Here is a 6000-nt window from a genome sequence, read left to right as displayed (position 1 = left end):
AGACTGGGAAAAATCTGACTGGATATGTAGTTCTACAGAGATACAATCATTCACTATTTTTAAGTTTCACGCACAGCGTGTTGGAAGAAATAAAGCCTCTGAAGGGTTGTGCACAACAAGTGTGTGAAATGATGTGTATTGGGGAGGAGGGTATCTGTGGCAAGTCTGATGTGCACCTAGTTATTTATTGAAAGGAATGGATACCAGATCCCCTAAGCCTTGCCGTGAAAAGTCTCTTGGAGGATGTTCAATGCTGCTAAATTATGCTTAACTTACCCTAATTTCCAGCTAACTTTAGCATGCCCCAAGGGCACAGGGCACTATACTTAACAGACTTTCTAAGGCCTGCCCAGACAGATATGCAATGTTCTTGTAGATCCTCGGCTCTGTAAGGACTTGCCCTGCACTAGTCCCTAGCCAGGACACACATAGGTATTTATGGGTGGCCCAACTTCTTTCCCACAGCCAATTAAAGGGGAGGGCCTGATGTAAACTCAGGCTCATCCAAGAAGTGCAGGGGTGGTGGTGGTGGTTTTACTCTTCACAAGGATTATCAGGCCGAATGCATGTCAATTTGGGGCCAGTGGTCTCCTCTGAAGACCTCCTAGAGTACCCTATAGTCCCCTAGGACACTGGTGCTAGTGGAGGAATTTTGCAGTCTCCTTTGTCTGGGCTCCGACGATCTAAAATGCCACTCACTTTCCTATTGTAGTTCCCAAGGTCTGTCCAGACTGCATTTCTAACATTAGCCTTCTCTCACACCAGTGTTTCTGTCTGAAAATCACATGTATGCCCAGGTGTTTTCAAGGAAAACGCTGGAAATGACTGGAATGTCTGCTAGTTGATTAGGAAAGTCTGCAGAGACATAATTGTGCCTTCAGTTGTATTCTAGCCTGTTGAAGTCTGAGGCCGGAGATTTATCAGCAGTTCTGTGTCATTGCTGTCCTAATCGAGTTGTCTGTATGCCTGAAAGACCTTTGTTGTTTTAGCTCCAAGGCTGTGTGTCACAGGAGCCGGTGCCTGATTATATCACTGTTGAGACTCCACAATCCAGGCCTCAATGATCCAGTTTTTCAGGCCTCTAATTCCATGAGATGAAGTATAAACACCCTCCAAATTCATAAGGTAGAAATACCCTGGGGTAGGCTCCTGGAAGGAGGGTGCCATAGTGTATTAGTTACTTTTCTGTTGCTGTGATAAAAATACCTGGACAAGGACAGCTCTAGAAGGAAGAGTTTATTTGGGTTTAGGGTTCCGGAACAAAGGAGAGCCCATGTGGTGGGGCAGGTATGGCAGCAGGCAGCCAGAGCAAGAAGTTGAGAGGTCCCATCTTCAACCTCAAACACAAAGTAGAGAGCAAATTGGAAGGGGAGTGATGTTGTAGAATGCTATTTTAAGGTTGTTACTTTTGTTTATCCTGCATTTGTTTAACTCTGTGAAGCTGTGTTACGTTGCCTGCCTAAAACACCCGATCGTCTAATAAATAACGGAACGGCCAATAGCAAGGCAGGAGAAAGGATAGGCAGGGCTGGCAGGCAGAGAGAATATATAGAAGGAGAAATCTGGGAGGAAAAAGTAGTAGCCAGAGAAGGAGGAGGACTCCAGGGGCCAGCCACCCAGCTACACAGCAAGCCACAGAGTAAGAGTAAGATTTACAGACAGAGGAGAATGGGAAAAGCCCAGAGGCAAAAGACAGATGGGATAACTTAAAGTTAAGGAAAGCTGGCAAGAAACAAGCCAATCTAAGGACAGACATTCGTAATTAAGAATAAGCCTCTGTGTGTGATTTATTTGGGAGCTGGGTGGCGGCCCCCCAAAGAGCAAAAACAATAGAGTGAGGCTATGGACTCTCAAAATTCACCTGCAGTGACATACTTCCTCCAGCAAGGCTGCACCATCTCCCCAAACAGCACCACCAACTGGGGACCAAGTGTTAATACATGAGCCTCATTCAAACCAGCACATATAGTAAAGATTTCTGGGCCCAGTGACATGCTTTCTGGGACTTAGCTGGCAGTATTGGAAGTCAGATCAGACCCTGATACCATCTTCAAGCTTAATGTGTTGAGGCTCACTGTCCATTAGTACCGGGCCTGCCGTGCTTGAGGAGATGTTTCAGATGAATCTCCTGTAGATTGTCATCCCTGTTTTCTTTGCCACATTAGTCACTGATCTTGTGTTCCATCAGTGGTCTGAAAGTGTGGTCCTTGGACCATCTGCATGACTGAAAAACTTACAAAGAAATTCTCAGGTCCCATCCCATATCAATTATAACCTCTGGGGTTGTGGCCTAAGGGTCTGTATTGTAATAAGCTATCCCTGTCATTTTGATATCCTCCAAATTATGAAAACGACAGACAGCCCTCTGTGTGCTCATATACTAGCTATTTCTTGGTCCTGACTCAGCTTCCCACTGTCCTTACCTGCTCTCCACTCCCCATGTCTCCAACTCAGCTTCTGATTGTTCTAATGCATTATCTAGTACCACTTCCCATGTACACTCTGGAGTACCTGCTCTTTAATGAACAGATGCCCTTATATATGCTGCATCCTCCAGGAATGTTTTCCCAATGCTTGCACTGATTGAAACCTGATCTCTGTGGTGATGACTCTGCCCAGACTTATCTACCACCAAGACAGGGGCTTATCCTCCTTTCTCTCCACTGTCTCTAGATCATTATTTTTATCGCCATTCCTTTGTGAAAATGCTTATTCACTGAGGCTCCTGTTCTGCAGTACTTAAGTTTATGTCAACTTGGTTTGGCTAAGGGATGCCCCAAATGGCTGGTACAACATCTTTACAAAAGCTATTTCTGGAATCAGCATTAGAATCAGTAGATTACAGAAAGAAGGTCCACCCTCATCAATATGGCTGGGCATCATCCATTGAGGACTGTATTAGTTACATTTCTCCTTGCTGTGACAAAATTCCTTGTTTGTTTCTGCTCTTTTTACTCTTTGGGCTCTTTGCTCTTTTGGGGGGTCCGCCACCCAACTCCCAAATAAATCACACATGGAGGTTTATTCTTAATGATAAGTGACTGGCCTTAGCTTGGCTTGTTTCCAGCCAGCTTTTCTTAACTTTAAATTATCCCATCTACCTTTTGCCTCTGGGCTTTTATCTTCTCTTACTTCTGTAAAAAAAAAAAATTTTTTTTGTGGAGAACAGAGAACAACTTTTTTTAAAATTACATTCATGACATTCATTAATTACACTCATGATATTAATTACATTTGTGGTATTCATTGATTACATTTGCAGTATTCATTCAATAATTATATTTATGATATTCATTAATTACATTAATTATATTATTACATTCATGATATTGTGTCCTGATATTACTGTCCATTTGTGGGGCTTTTCCATCACACAAAACAGAGATTCTGTACTTAGGAAATCATTGCTCTATATTCCTTTCTTCTCTGTCTTGAGGTAACGTCTAATCTTTCTGTCTCTATGAATTTGTATGTTCTATATATTTCATGTAATACAATTCTATAGTATTTGTCCTTTTTTAATGTAAAAACATTTTATGTACAACTGCAGGAGAAATAATACTCAGATAGCCTGAACATAAAAACAGGTTATAATTTAACTTACTTCTGTAAATCTTACTTTCACTCTTACTTCGTGGCTGGCTGGGTGGCTGGGTGGCTGGGTGGCTGTGTGGCTGGGTGACTGAGTGACTGGCCCCTAACGTCTTTCTCTCCTTGTTCTCTTATTACTTCTTCTTCTTCTTTTCTCCCAGATTTCTCCTTCTATTTATTCTCTCTTCCTGCCAGCCTGCCTATCCTTTCTCCTGTCTCACTATTGGCCGTTCAGCTCTTTTTTTTTTTTTTGGTTTTTCGAGACAGGGTTTCTCTGTGTAGCTTTGTGCCTTTCCTGGAACTCACTTGGTAGCCCAGGCGGGCCTTGAACTCACAGAGATCTGCCTACCTCTGCCTCCCGAGTGCTGGGATTAAAGGCATGCGCCACCACCGCCCGCTGGTTCAGCTCTTTATTAGACTACCAGATGTTTTAGACAGGCAAAATAACACAGCTTCACAGAGTTGAACAAATGCAACATAAAAGAATGCAACACATCTTTGCATCATTAAAACAAGTGTTCCACAGCATAAACAAAAGCAACACATCTTAAAATAATATTCTATCACAATTCCTATCAAAAGCAACTTAAGGGAAGAAGGGTTTATTTGGCTCAAAGTTTAATGATAATAGTTCTTCTTGGCAGGAACGTCTTAGCCACTGGAGTCTGAGGCAGCTGATCACGTTGCATCCTGTCAGGAAGCAGGAAGGGGAGAGGGAGAGAGAAAGAGGAGGAGGGGGGAGAGGGGGAGAGGGGGAGAGGGAGGGGGAGAGAGAGACAGAAGTACTCAGTTGCCCTCTATTTCATTCTGCCCAGAAACTCAGTCCCCTGAATTCTATACTATATTCCCCACCTCAGTGAACCCAATCTGTAAACTCCCTCACAGGCTCGCCCAGAAATTTGCCTGTCTCTTAGATGATTCTAGATCCTGTCAAGTTGATAACTATTACCTGTCATAAAGACCCATATTGAACATAAATGTGGGAAAAGGATGAATTCTGAATTCCCAGGTCTCGGTTGCTCTTCGTGGTCTGGGGCATATTTCTCTCCTGCTTTCAGATGTTGCCTGTTCTTGGAAATTGGGGCTCTTGGACTTCCAGCTTACACCTGAAACTTTGTTTCAAGGGCTAGGGTGAGTCACTGAAGAGTTCAAGAAGCTGCCTGAAATGGCCAGAACACACTAACCTAAAGAAAGTTTTATTTTGGTTCAAAAAGTTTAACAGTAACAGTCTAGCACAGCAGAGAAGTCTTCTTATCCACTGCAGTCTGAGGAAAAAGAGATGGGAGGGGGGAAGGGAGAGAGAGGGAGAGGGAGAGGGGGAGGGGGAGGGGGAGAGGGAGGGAGAGGGGGAGGGAGAGGGGGAGGGAGAGGGGGAAAGAGAGGGGGAAAGAGAGGGGGAGGGAGGGGGGGAGGGGGAGGGGGAGGGGGAGGGGGAGGGAGAGAGAGAGAGAGGTGGGGCCACAGCACAGTGAGGAGAATTCTGCTGTGGTCTAACTGGGAGGTGAAAGTGTTGGACTGGAGAGATAATCAGATTCTTTCTCCTTACTGTTCCCAGGCTGGGAATGCAGTTTAGTGGTAGAGCACTTGCCAAGTACTTATAAACCCTTGGGGTTTGCTCCTCCGTGCTATAAAACAGACAACCACAACAAAAACTCCTTGTCTCTGAATTGTTCTCTGGAGATGGGATCCTGGACTAGCAGCATTCTATCAGGTAACTTACAGTCCAATTTTTCAGGCTTTACCCTACTCACTCACATACTTTTATTCTAATTCTTCCCACCCCCCCATCATTTTCAGCCAGTAGCCATCACCTCTATTTTACAGGAAAAATAAAATGAATCCATCCCGTAGTAATCCCTTCCATTTCTAACCACTGTCGATATAATAGCTACAAATGATGTCCCTCATTCACTCACACAAAAGAAGTGTCTCTCCTCCTGCGGCTGAGTTCCCAGTGTCCACCATCATGTATGTCCAAGTCTTTGCCTACATGGGAAAAACATCAAAATTGTAACTCCCAAATGTAGATGTAACCAACGGTCTTATAAAATAAGGAACACAGAGCCAATTCAGAGAAGAAAGCCAAGAGGTCAGAGCTAAGAGCCTCACCCTTCCTGATTCAGGGATCCTCTCCAGCCAAGAGAGCTCTCCGAAAGGGCCTACTTCCTGTGTGTCTGTCTTTAAAGTCTTCCTGTTCTGCCTTCTCATTGGTTGTAAACCCAAACATGTGACTGCCTCGTCACTCTCTGAATGTACCGCCCTCCAGGTCCTTAAAGGCGTGAGCCACCGCCGCCATGCACTTGCTATGACTCTAATAGCTCTGACCCCCAGACAACTTTATTTATTAACATACAATTAAAATCACATTTCAGTACAAGTAAAATACCACCACACCCAACCTCTGGCTAC

This window comes from Peromyscus californicus, unplaced genomic scaffold (genome assembly GCF_007827085.1).
Source record: "Peromyscus californicus insignis strain IS unplaced genomic scaffold, ASM782708v3 Scaffold_7__1_contigs__length_154581171, whole genome shotgun sequence".
NCBI lineage: Eukaryota > Metazoa > Chordata > Mammalia > Rodentia > Cricetidae > Peromyscus > Peromyscus californicus.
This window is presented reverse-complemented; position numbering follows the sequence as displayed.